Source organism: Ambystoma mexicanum, chromosome 10 (assembly GCF_040938575.1).
Source record: "Ambystoma mexicanum isolate Mex_15411 chromosome 10, UKY_AmexF1_1, whole genome shotgun sequence".
NCBI lineage: Eukaryota > Metazoa > Chordata > Amphibia > Caudata > Ambystomatidae > Ambystoma > Ambystoma mexicanum.
The window spans coordinates 218,035,587-218,049,131 of NC_090932.1; the positions used below are offsets into that span (position 1 = coordinate 218,035,587).

A 13,545-nucleotide genomic window follows, 5' to 3' on the forward strand; every position below is an offset into this window, starting at 1 on the left:
TTTGGGGGCAGAGTGAGCCTCCCATACATCACACATCACTCCTTTTTCAGTGAGACTTGAGCAGAACTTTGGAGGTAGAGTGAGCCAGCCACACATCAGGCAGAGTGAGCCAGCCATATGTCACTCATCACTCCTTTTTCAGCAAGACTTGAGAAGAGCTTTGGAGGCAGAGTGAGCCTGACATATGTCATACATCACTCCTTTTTCAGCGAGACTTGAGCAGAGCTTTGGAGGCAGAGTGAGCCTGGCATACATCACACATCACTCATTTTTCAGCGAGACTTGAGCAGAGCTTTGGAGGTAGAGTGAGACAGCCATACATCAGGCACAGTGAGCCAGCCATAAGTCACTCATCACTCCTTTTTCAGCAATACTTGAGCAGTGCTTTGGACGAAGAGTGAGCCAGCCATAAATCAGGCAGAGTGAGCCAGCCATACGTCACACATCACTCCTTTTTCAGAAGACTTGAGCAGAGCTTTGGAGGCAGAGTGAGCCTGCCATACGTCACACATTACTCCTTTTTCAGCAAGTCTTGAGCAGAGCTTTGGAGGCAGAGAATGAGCCAGCCACACATTAGGCAGAGTGAGCCAGTCATACGTCACTCATCACTCCTTTTTCAGCAAGACCTGATCAGAGCTTTGGAAGCAGAGTGAGCCTGCCATACGTCACACATCGCACCTTTTTCAGCGAGACTTGAGCAGTGCTTTGGAGGCAGAGTGAGCCAGCCATGCATCAGGCAGAGTGAGCCAGCAATACGTCACTTATCACTCCTTTTTCAGCAAGACTTGAGCAGAGTTTTGGAGGCAGAGTGAGCCATCCATATTTCACTCATCACTCCTCTTTCAGCAAGACTTGAGCATAGCTTTGGAGGCAGAGTGAGCCTGCCATACATCAGATATCACTCCTTTTTCAGCAAGACCTAAGAAGAGCTTTGGAGGCAGAGTGAGCCTGCCATATGTCACACATCACTCCTTTTTCAGCAAGACTTGAGCAGAGATTTGGAGGCAGAGTGAGCCAGCCATAAATAAGGCAAAGTAAGCCAGCCATACGTCACTCTTCACACCTTTTTCTGCAAGACTTGAGCACAGATTTGGAGGCAGAGTGAGCCTGTCATGCATCACACATCACTCCTTTTTCAGCAAGACTTGAGCAGAGTTTTGGAGGCAGAGTGAGCCAGCCATAATCAGGCAGAGTGAGCCAGCCATAGGTCACTCATCACTCCTTTTTCAGCAAGACTTGAGCAGAGCTTTGGAGACAGAGTGAGTCTGCCATACGTCACAGATCACTATTTTTTCAGCAAGACTTGAGCAGAGCTTTGGAGGCAGAGTGGGCTTGCCATACACCACACATCACAACTTTTTCAGCAAGACTTGAGCAGAGCTTTCGAGGCAGAGTGAGCATGCCATACGTCACACATCACTCCTTTGTCAGCGAGACTTGAGCAGGGCTTTGGAGGCAGAGTGAGCCAGCCATGCATCAGGCAGAGTGAGCCAGCCATATGTCACTTATCAATCCTTTTTCAGCAAGACTTGAGCAGAGCTTTAGAGGCAGAGTGAGCCATTCATATGTCACTCATCACTCCTCTTTCAGCAAGACTTGAGCAGAGCTTTGGAGGCAGAGTGAGCCTGCCATACTTCACACATCACTCCTTTTTCAGCAAGACTTGAGAAGAGGTTTGGAGGCAGAGTGAGCCAGCCATACATCAGGCAGAGTGAGCCAGCCATACGTCACTCATCACTCCTTTTTCAGCAAGACTTGAGCAGAGCTTTGGAGGCAGAGTGAGCCTGCCATACATCACAGATCACATTTTTTTCAGCAAGACTTGAGCAGAGCTTTGGAGGCAGAGTTGGCTTGCCATACACCACACATCACTCCTTTTCCGGCAAGACTTGAGCAGAGCTTTCGAGGCAGAGTGAGCATGCCATACGTCACACATCACTTCTTTGTCAGCAAGACTTGAGCAGTGCGTTGGAGGCAAAGTGAGCCTGCCATGCATCAGGCAGAGTGAGCCAGCCATACGTCACTTATCACTACTTTTTCAGCAAAACTTGAGCAGAGATTTAGAGGCAGAGTGAGCCATCCATATGTCGCTCATCACTCCTCTTTCAGCATGACTTGAGCAGAGCTTTGGAGGCAGAGTGAGCCTGCCATACGTCACACCTCACTCCTTTTTCAGCAAGATTCAGAATATCTTTGGAGGCAGAGTGAGCCAGCCATACATCAGGCAGAGTGAGCCAGCCATACGTCACTCCTCACTCCTTTTTCAGCAAGACTTGAGCAGAGCTTTGGAGGCAGAGAGAGCCAGCAATACGTCAGGCAGTGTGAGCCCGTCACACATCAATCCTTTTTCAGCCACACTTGAAAAGAGCTTTGGAGGTGTAGTGAGCCTGCCGTACGTCACACATCACTCCTTTTTCAGCAAGACTTGAGAAGAGCTTTGGAGGCAGAGTGAGCCTGGCATACATCACACATCACCCCTTTTTCAGCGAGACTTGAGCAGAGCTTTGGAGGCAGAGTGAGCCAGACATACATCAGGCAGAGTGAGCCAGCCATATGTCACTCATCACTCCTTTATCAGCAAGACTTAAGCAGAGTTTTGGAGGCAGAGTGAGCCAGCCATACATCAGGCAGAGTGAGCCAGCGATATGTCACTCATCACTCCTTTTGCAGCAAGACTTGAGAAGACCTTTGGGGGCAGAGTGAGCCTGCCATACATCACACATCACTCCTTTTTCAGTGAGACTTGAGCAGAACTTTGGAGGTAGAGTGAGCCAGCCACACATCAGGCAGAGTGAGCCAGCCATATGTCACTCATCACTCCTTTTTCAGCAAGACTTGAGAAGAGCTTTGGAGGCAGAGTGAGCCTGACATATGTCATACATCACTCCTTTTTCAGCGAGACTTGAGCAGAGCTTTGGAGGCAGAGTGAGCCTGGCATACATCACACATCACTCATTTTTCAGCGAGACTTGAGCAGAGCTTTGGAGGTAGAGTGAGACAGCCATACATCAGGCACAGTGAGCCAGCCATAAGTCACTCATCACTCCTTTTTCAGCAATACTTGAGCAGTGCTTTGGACGAAGAGTGAGCCAGCCATAAATCAGGCAGAGTGAGCCAGCCATACGTCACACATCACTCCTTTTTCAGCAAGACTTGAGAAGAGCTTTGGAGGCAGAGTGAGCCTGGCATACATCACACATCACCCCTTTTTCAGCGAGACTTGAGCAGAGCTTTGGAGGCAGAGTGAGCCAGACATACATCAGGCAGAGTGAGCCAGCCATATGTCACTCATCACTCCTTTATCAGCAAGACTTAAGCAGAGTTTTGGAGGCAGAGTGAGCCAGCCATACATCACACATCACTCATTTTTCAGCGAGACTTGAGCAGAGCTTTGGAGGCAGAGTGAGACAGCCATACATCAGGCAGAGTGAGCCAGCCATAAGTCACTCATCACTCCTTTTTCAGCAATACTTGAGCAGTGCTTTGGACGAAGAGTGAGCCAGCCATAAATCAGGCAGAGTGAGCCAACCATACATCACACATCACTCCTTTTTCAGCAAGACTTGAGAAGAGCTTTGGAGGCAGAGTGAGCCTGGCATACATCACACATCACTCCTTTTCAGCGAGGCTTCAGTAGAGCTTTGGAGGCAGAGTGAGCCTGCCATACATCACACATCGCTCCTTTTTCAGATTGGCATGAAAAGAGTTTTGGAGGAAGAGTCAGCCAGCCATACATCAGGCAGAGTGAGCCAGCCATACGTCACTCATCACTCCTTTTTCAGCACAACTTGATAAGACCTTTGGAGGCAGAGTGAGCCTGCCATACGTCACACATCACTCCTTTTTCAGCAAGACTTGAGCAGAGCTTTGGAGGTAGAGTGAGCGAGCCACACATCAGGCAGAGTGAGCCAGCCATACGTCATTCATCACTCCTTTTTCAGCAAGACTTTAGCAGAGCTTTGGAGGCAGAGTGAGCCTGCCATACGTCACACATCACTCTTTTTCAGTAAGACTTGAGCAGAGCTTTGGAGGCAGAGTGAGCCTGGCATACATCAGGCAGAGTGAGCCAGCCATACGTCACTCATCACTCCTTTTTCAGCAAGACTTGAGCAGTGCTTTGGAGGAAGAGTGAGCCTGCCATACGTCACACATCATTCCTTTTTCAGTGAGACTTGAGCAGAGCTTTGGAGGCAGAGTGAGCCTGGAATACATCAGGCAGAGTGAGCCAGCCATACGTCACACATCACTCCTTTTCAGCAAGAATTGAGAAGAGATTTGGAGGCAGAGTGAGCCTGGCATACATCACACATCACTCCATTTTCAGCAAGACTTGAGCAGAGCTTTGGAGGCAGAGTGAGCCAGCCACACATCAGGCAGAGTGAGCCAGCCATGCATCACTCATCACTCCTTTTTCAGCAAGACTTGAGCAGAGCTTTGGAGGCAGAGTGAGCCTGTCATACATCACACATCACTCCCTTTTCAGCAAGACTTGAGCAGAGCTTTGGAGGCAGAGTGAGCCAGCCACACATCATGCAGAGTGAGCCAGCCATACGTCACTCATCACTCCTTTTTCAGCAAGACTTGAGCAGAGCTTTGGAGGCAGAGTGAGCCTGCCATAAGTCACACATCACTCCTTTTTCAGTGAGACTTGAGCAGAGCTTTGGAGGCAGAGTGAGCCTGGCATACATCAGGCAGAGTGAGCCAGCCATACGTCACACATCACTCCTTTTCAGCAAGAATTGAGAAGAGCTTTGGAGGCAGAGTGAGCCTGGCATACATCACACATCACTCCATTTTCAGCGAGACTTGAGCAGAGCTTTGGAGGCAGAGTGAGCCAGCCATACATCAGGCAGAGTGAGCCAGCCATATGTCACTCATCACTCCTTTTTCAGCAAGACTTGAGAAGACCTTTGGAGGCAGAGTGAGCCTGCCATACGTCACACATCACTTCTATTTCAGCGAGACTTGAGCAGAGCTTTGGAGGCAGAGTGAGCCAGCCACACATCATGCAGGGTGAGCCAGCCATACGTCACTCATCACTCCTTTTTCAGAAGACTTGAGCAGAGCTTTGGAGGCAGAGTGAGCCTGCCATACGTCACACATTACTCCTTTTTCAGCAAGTCTTGAGCAGAGCTTTGGAGGCAGAGAATGAGCCAGCCACACATTAGGCAGAGTGAGCCAGTCATACGTCACTCATCACTCCTTTTTCAGCAAGACCTGATCAGAGCTTTGGAAGCAGAGTGAGCCTGCCATACGTCACACATCGCACCTTTTTCAGCGAGACTTGAGCAGTGCTTTGGAGGCAGAGTGAGCCAGCCATGCATCAGGCAGAGTGAGCCAGCAATACGTCACTTATCACTCCTTTTTCAGCAAGACTTGAGCAGAGTTTTGGAGGCAGAGTGAGCCATCCATATTTCACTCATCACTCCTCTTTCAGCAAGACTTGAGCATAGCTTTGGAGGCAGAGTGAGCCTGCCATACATCAGATATCACTCCTTTTTCAGCAAGACCTAAGAAGAGCTTTGGAGGCAGAGTGAGCCTGCCATATGTCACACATCACTCCTTTTTCAGCAAGACTTGAGCAGAGATTTGGAGGCAGAGTGAGCCAGCCATAAATAAGGCAAAGTAAGCCAGCCATACGTCACTCTTCACACCTTTTTCTGCAAGACTTGAGCACAGATTTGGAGGCAGAGTGAGCCTGTCATGCATCACACATCACTCCTTTTTCAGCAAGGCTTGAGCAGAGTTTTGGAGGCAGAGTGAGCCAGCCATAATCAGGCAGAGTGAGCCAGCCATAGGTCACTCATCACTCCTTTTTCAGCAAGACTTGAGCAGAGCTTTGGAGACAGAGTGAGTCTGCCATACGTCACAGATCACTATTTTTTCAGCAAGACTTGAGCAGAGCTTTGGAGGCAGAGTGGGCTTGCCATACACCACACATCACAACTTTTTCAGCAAGACTTGAGCAGAGCTTTCGAGGCAGAGTGAGCATGCCATACGTCACACATCACTCCTTTGTCAGCGAGACTTGAGCAGGGCTTTGGAGGCAGAGTGAGCCAGCCATGCATCAGGCAGAGTGAGCCAGCCATATGTCACTTATCACTCCTTTTTCAGCAAGACTTGAGCAGAGCTTTAGAGGCAGAGTGAGCCATTCATATGTCACTCATCACTCCTCTTTCAGCAAGACTTGAGCAGAGCTTTGGAGGCAGAGTGAGCCTGCCATACTTCACACATCACTCCTTTTTCAGCAAGACTTGAGAAGAGGTTTGGAGGCAGAGTGAGCCAGCCATACATCAGGCAGAGTGAGCCAGCCATACGTCACTCATCACTCCTTTTTCAGCAAGACTTGAGCAGAGCTTTGGAGGCAGAGTGAGCCTGCCATACGTCACAGATCACAATTTTTTCAGCAAGACTTGAGCAGAGCTTTGGAGGCAGAGTTGGCTTGCCATACACCACACATCACTCCTTTTCCGGCAAGACTTGAGCAGAGCTTTCGAGGCAGAGTGAGCATGCCATACGTCACACATCACTTCTTTGTCAGCAAGACTTGAGCAGTGCTTTGGAGGCAAAGTGAGCCTGCCATGCATCAGGCAGAGTGAGCCAGCCATACGTCACTTATCACTACTTTTTCAGCAAAACTTGAGCAGAGATTTAGAGGCAGAGTGAGCCATCCATATGTCGCTCATCACTCCTCTTTCAGCATGACTTGAGCAGAGCTTTGGAGGCAGAGTGAGCCTGCCATACGTCACACATCACTCCTTTTTCAGCAAGATTCAGAATATCTTTGGAGGCAGAGTGAGCCAGCCATACATCAGGCAGAGTGAGCCAGCCATACGTCACTCCTCACTCCTTTTTCAGCAAGACTTGAGCAGAGCTTTGGAGGCAGAGAGAGCCAGCAATACGTCAGGCAGTGTGAGCCCGTCACACATCAATCCTTTTTCAGCCACACTTGAAAAGAGCTTTGGAGGTGTAGTGAGCCTGCCGTACGTCACACATCACTCCTTTTTCAGCAAGACTTGAGAAGAGCTTTGGAGGCAGAGTGAGCCTGGCATACATCACACATCACCCCTTTTTCAGCGAGACTTGAGCAGAGCTTTGGAGGCAGAGTGAGCCAGACATACATCAGGCAGAGTGAGCCAGCCATATGTCACTCATCACTCCTTTATCAGCAAGACTTAAGCAGAGTTTTGGAGGCAGAGTGAGCCAGCCATACATCAGGCAGAGTGAGCCAGCGATATGTCACTCATCACTCCTTTTGCAGCAAGACTTGAGAAGACCTTTGGGGGCAGAGTGAGCCTCCCATACATCACACATCACTCCTTTTTCAGTGAGACTTGAGCAGAACTTTGGAGGTAGAGTGAGCCAGCCACACATCAGGCAGAGTGAGCCAGCCATATGTCACTCATCACTCCTTTTTCAGCAAGACTTGAGAAGAGCTTTGGAGGCAGAGTGAGCCTGACATATGTCATACATCACTCCTTTTTCAGCGAGACTTGAGCAGAGCTTTGGAGGCAGAGTGAGCCTGGCATACATCACACATCACTCATTTTTCAGCGAGACTTGAGCAGAGCTTTGGAGGTAGAGTGAGACAGCCATACATCAGGCACAGTGAGCCAGCCATAAGTCACTCATCACTCCTTTTTCAGCAATACTTGAGCAGTGCTTTGGACGAAGAGTGAGCCAGCCATAAATCAGGCAGAGTGAGCCAGCCATACGTCACACATCACTCCTTTTTCAGAAGACTTGAGCAGAGCTTTGGAGGCAGAGTGAGCCTGCCATACGTCACACATTACTCCTTTTTCAGCAAGTCTTGAGCAGAGCTTTGGAGGCAGAGAATGAGCCAGCCACACATTAGGCAGAGTGAGCCAGTCATACGTCACTCATCACTCCTTTTTCAGCAAGACCTGATCAGAGCTTTGGAAGCAGAGTGAGCCTGCCATACGTCACACATCGCACCTTTTTCAGCGAGACTTGAGCAGTGCTTTGGAGGCAGAGTGAGCCAGCCATGCATCAGGCAGAGTGAGCCAGCAATACGTCACTTATCACTCCTTTTTCAGCAAGACTTGAGCAGAGTTTTGGAGGCAGAGTGAGCCATCCATATTTCACTCATCACTCCTCTTTCAGCAAGACTTGAGCATAGCTTTGGAGGCAGAGTGAGCCTGCCATACATCAGATATCACTCCTTTTTCAGCAAGACCTAAGAAGAGCTTTGGAGGCAGAGTGAACCTGCCATATGTCACACATCACTCCTTTTTCAGCAAGACTTGAGCAGAGATTTGGAGGCAGAGTGAGCCAGCCATAAATAAGGCAAAGTAAGCCAGCCATACGTCACTCTTCACACCTTTTTCTGCAAGACTTGAGCACAGATTTGGAGGCAGAGTGAGCCTGTCATGCATCACACATCACTCCTTTTTCAGCAAGACTTGAGCAGAGTTTTGGAGGCAGAGTGAGCCAGCCATAATCAGGCAGAGTGAGCCAGCCATAGGTCACTCATCACTCCTTTTTCAGCAAGACTTGAGCAGAGCTTTGGAGACAGAGTGAGTCTGCCATACGTCACAGATCACTATTTTTTCAGCAAGACTTGAGCAGAGCTTTGGAGGCAGAGTGGGCTTGCCATACACCACACATCACAACTTTTTCAGCAAGACTTGAGCAGAGCTTTCGAGGCAGAGTGAGCATGCCATACGTCACACATCACTCCTTTGTCAGCGAGACTTGAGCAGGGCTTTGGAGGCAGAGTGAGCCAGCCATGCATCAGGCAGAGTGAGCCAGCCATATGTCACTTATCACTCCTTTTTCAGCAAGACTTGAGCAGAGCTTTAGAGGCAGAGTGAGCCATTCATATGTCACTCATCACTCCTCTTTCAGCAAGACTTGAGCAGAGCTTTGGAGGCAGAGTGAGCCTGCCATACTTCACACATCACTCCTTTTTCAGCAAGACTTGAGAAGAGGTTTGGAGGCAGAGTGAGCCAGCCATACATCAGGCAGAGTGAGCCAGCCATACGTCACTCATCACTCCTTTTTCAGCAAGACTTGAGCAGAGCTTTGGAGGCAGAGTGAGCCTGCCATACGTCACAGATCACAATTTTTTCAGCAAGACTTGAGCAGAGCTTTGGAGGCAGAGTTGGCTTGCCATACACCACACATCACTCCTTTTCCGGCAAGACTTGAGCAGAGCTTTCGAGGCAGAGTGAGCATGCCATACGTCACACATCACTTCTTTGTCAGCAAGACTTGAGCAGTGCTTTGGAGGCAAAGTGAGCCTGCCATGCATCAGGCAGAGTGAGCCAGCCATACGTCACTTATCACTACTTTTTCAGCAAAACTTGAGCAGAGATTTAGAGGCAGAGTGAGCCATCCATATGTCGCTCATCACTCCTCTTTCAGCATGACTTGAGCAGAGCTTTGGAGGCAGAGTGAGCCTGCCATACGTCACACATCACTCCTTTTTCAGCAAGATTCAGAATATCTTTGGAGGCAGAGTGAGCCAGCCATACATCAGGCAGAGTGAGCCAGCCATACGTCACTCCTCACTCCTTTTTCAGCAAGACTTGAGCAGAGCTTTGGAGGCAGAGAGAGCCAGCAATACGTCAGGCAGTGTGAGCCCGTCACACATCAATCCTTTTTCAGCCACACTTGAAAAGAGCTTTGGAGGTGTAGTGAGCCTGCCGTACGTCACACATCACTCCTTTTTCAGCAAGACTTGAGAAGAGCTTTGGAGGCAGAGTGAGCCTGGCATACATCACACATCACCCCTTTTTCAGCGAGACTTGAGCAGAGCTTTGGAGGCAGAGTGAGCCAGACATACATCAGGCAGAGTGAGCCAGCCATATGTCACTCATCACTCCTTTATCAGCAAGACTTAAGCAGAGTTTTGGAGGCAGAGTGAGCCAGCCATACATCAGGCAGAGTGAGCCAGCGATATGTCACTCATCACTCCTTTTGCAGCAAGACTTGAGAAGACCTTTGGGGGCAGAGTGAGCCTCCCATACATCACACATCACTCCTTTTTCAGTGAGACTTGAGCAGAACTTTGGAGGTAGAGTGAGCCAGCCACACATCAGGCAGAGTGAGCCAGCCATATGTCACTCATCACTCCTTTTTCAGCAATACTTGAGCAGTGCTTTGGACGAAGAGTGAGCCAGCCATAAATCAGGCAGAGTGAGCCAGCCATACGTCACACATCACTCCTTTTTCAGAAGACTTGAGCAGAGCTTTGGAGGCAGAGTGAGCCTGCCATACGTCACACATTACTCCTTTTTCAGCAAGTCTTGAGCAGAGCTTTGGAGGCAGAGAATGAGCCAGCCACACATTAGGCAGAGTGAGCCAGTCATACGTCACTCATCACTCCTTTTTCAGCAAGACCTGATCAGAGCTTTGGAAGCAGAGTGAGCCTGCCATACGTCACACATCGCACCTTTTTCAGCGAGACTTGAGCAGTGCTTTGGAGGCAGAGTGAGCCAGCCATGCATCAGGCAGAGTGAGCCAGCAATACGTCACTTATCACTCCTTTTTCAGCAAGACTTGAGCAGAGTTTTGGAGGCAGAGTGAGCCATCCATATTTCACTCATCACTCCTCTTTCAGCAAGACTTGAGCATAGCTTTGGAGGCAGAGTGAGCCTGCCATACATCAGATATCACTCCTTTTTCAGCAAGACCTAAGAAGAGCTTTGGAGGCAGAGTGAGCCTGCCATATGTCACACATCACTCCTTTTTCAGCAAGACTTGAGCAGAGATTTGGAGGCAGAGTGAGCCAGCCATAAATAAGGCAAAGTAAGCCAGCCATACGTCACTCTTCACACCTTTTTCTGCAAGACTTGAGCACAGATTTGGAGGCAGAGTGAGCCTGTCATGCATCACACATCACTCCTTTTTCAGCAAGACTTGAGCAGAGTTTTGGAGGCAGAGTGAGCCAGCCATAATCAGGCAGAGTGAGCCAGCCATAGGTCACTCATCACTCCTTTTTCAGCAAGACTTGAGCAGAGCTTTGGAGACAGAGTGAGTCTGCCATACGTCACAGATCACTATTTTTTCAGCAAGACTTGAGCAGAGCTTTGGAGGCAGAGTGGGCTTGCCATACACCACACATCACAACTTTTTCAGCAAGACTTGAGCAGAGCTTTCGAGGCAGAGTGAGCATGCCATACGTCACACATCACTCCTTTGTCAGCGAGACTTGAGCAGGGCTTTGGAGGCAGAGTGAGCCAGCCATGCATCAGGCAGAGTGAGCCAGCCATATGTCACTTATCACTCCTTTTTCAGCAAGACTTGAGCAGAGCTTTAGAGGCAGAGTGAGCCATTCATATGTCACTCATCACTCCTCTTTCAGCAAGACTTGAGCAGAGCTTTGGAGGCAGAGTGAGCCTGCCATACTTCACACATCACTCCTTTTTCAGCAAGACTTGAGAAGAGGTTTGGAGGCAGAGTGAGCCAGCCATACATCAGGCAGAGTGAGCCAGCCATACGTCACTCATCACTCCTTTTTCAGCAAGACTTGAGCAGAGCTTTGGAGGCAGAGTGAGCCTGCCATACATCACAGATCACATTTTTTTCAGCAAGACTTGAGCAGAGCTTTGGAGGCAGAGTTGGCTTGCCATACACCACACATCACTCCTTTTCCGGCAAGACTTGAGCAGAGCTTTCGAGGCAGAGTGAGCATGCCATACGTCACACATCACTTATTTGTCAGCAAGACTTGAGCAGTGCGTTGGAGGCAAAGTGAGCCTGCCATGCATCAGGCAGAGTGAGCCAGCCATACGTCACTTATCACTACTTTTTCAGCAAAACTTGAGCAGAGATTTAGAGGCAGAGTGAGCCATCCATATGTCGCTCATCACTCCTCTTTCAGCATGACTTGAGCAGAGCTTTGGAGGCAGAGTGAGCCTGCCATACGTCACACCTCACTCCTTTTTCAGCAAGATTCAGAATATCTTTGGAGGCAGAGTGAGCCAGCCATACATCAGGCAGAGTGAGCCAGCCATACGTCACTCCTCACTCCTTTTTCAGCAAGACTTGAGCAGAGCTTTGGAGGCAGAGAGAGCCAGCAATACGTCAGGCAGTGTGAGCCCGTCACACATCAATCCTTTTTCAGCCACACTTGAAAAGAGCTTTGGAGGTGTAGTGAGCCTGCCGTACGTCACACATCACTCCTTTTTCAGCAAGACTTGAGAAGAGCTTTGGAGGCAGAGTGAGCCTGGCATACATCACACATCACCCCTTTTTCAGCGAGACTTGAGCAGAGCTTTGGAGGCAGAGTGAGCCAGACATACATCAGGCAGAGTGAGCCAGCCATATGTCACTCATCACTCCTTTATCAGCAAGACTTAAGCAGAGTTTTGGAGGCAGAGTGAGCCAGCCATACATCAGGCAGAGTGAGCCAGCGATATGTCACTCATCACTCCTTTTGCAGCAAGACTTGAGAAGACCTTTGGGGGCAGAGTGAGCCTGCCATACATCACACATCACTCCTTTTTCAGTGAGACTTGAGCAGAACTTTGGAGGTAGAGTGAGCCAGCCACACATCAGGCAGAGTGAGCCAGCCATATGTCACTCATCACTCCTTTTTCAGCAAGACTTGAGAAGAGCTTTGGAGGCAGAGTGAGCCTGACATATGTCATACATCACTCCTTTTTCAGCGAGACTTGAGCAGAGCTTTGGAGGCAGAGTGAGCCTGGCATACATCACACATCACTCATTTTTCAGCGAGACTTGAGCAGAGCTTTGGAGGTAGAGTGAGACAGCCATACATCAGGCACAGTGAGCCAGCCATAAGTCACTCATCACTCCTTTTTCAGCAATACTTGAGCAGTGCTTTGGACGAAGAGTGAGCCAGCCATAAATCAGGCAGAGTGAGCCAGCCATACGTCACACATCACTCCTTTTTCAGCAAGACTTGAGAAGAGCTTTGGAGGCAGAGTGAGCCTGGCATACATCACACATCACCCCTTTTTCAGCGAGACTTGAGCAGAGCTTTGGAGGCAGAGTGAGCCAGACATACATCAGGCAGAGTGAGCCAGCCATATGTCACTCATCACTCCTTTATCAGCAAGACTTAAGCAGAGTTTTGGAGGCAGAGTGAGCCAGCCATACATCACACATCACTCATTTTTCAGCGAGACTTGAGCAGAGCTTTGGAGGCAGAGTGAGACAGCCATACATCAGGCAGAGTGAGCCAGCCATAAGTCACTCATCACTCCTTTTTCAGCAATACTTGAGCAGTGCTTTGGACGAAGAGTGAGCCAGCCATAAATCAGGCAGAGTGAGCCAACCATACATCACACATCACTCCTTTTTCAGCAAGACTTGAGAAGAGCTTTGGAGGCAGAGTGAGCCTGGCATACATCACACATCACTCCTTTTCAGCGAGGCTTCAGTAGAGCTTTGGAGGCAGAGTGAGCCTGCCATACATCACACATCGCTCCTTTTTCAGATTGGCATGAAAAGAGTTTTGGAGGAAGAGTCAGCCAGCCATACATCAGGCAGAGTGAGCCAGCCATACGTCACTCATCACTCCTTTTTCAGCACAACTTGATAAGACCTTTGGAG

At 49.4% G+C, this 13,545-nt stretch overlaps 1 protein-coding gene across 1 annotated transcript in view; it reads right to left on the bottom strand.

The window, feature by feature from the left end:
- GFRA2 (GDNF family receptor alpha 2) overlaps positions 1-13,545 on the bottom strand; it is a 650,128-nt gene that overhangs the window by 290,019 nt on the left and 346,564 nt on the right. The window lies entirely within an intron of this gene.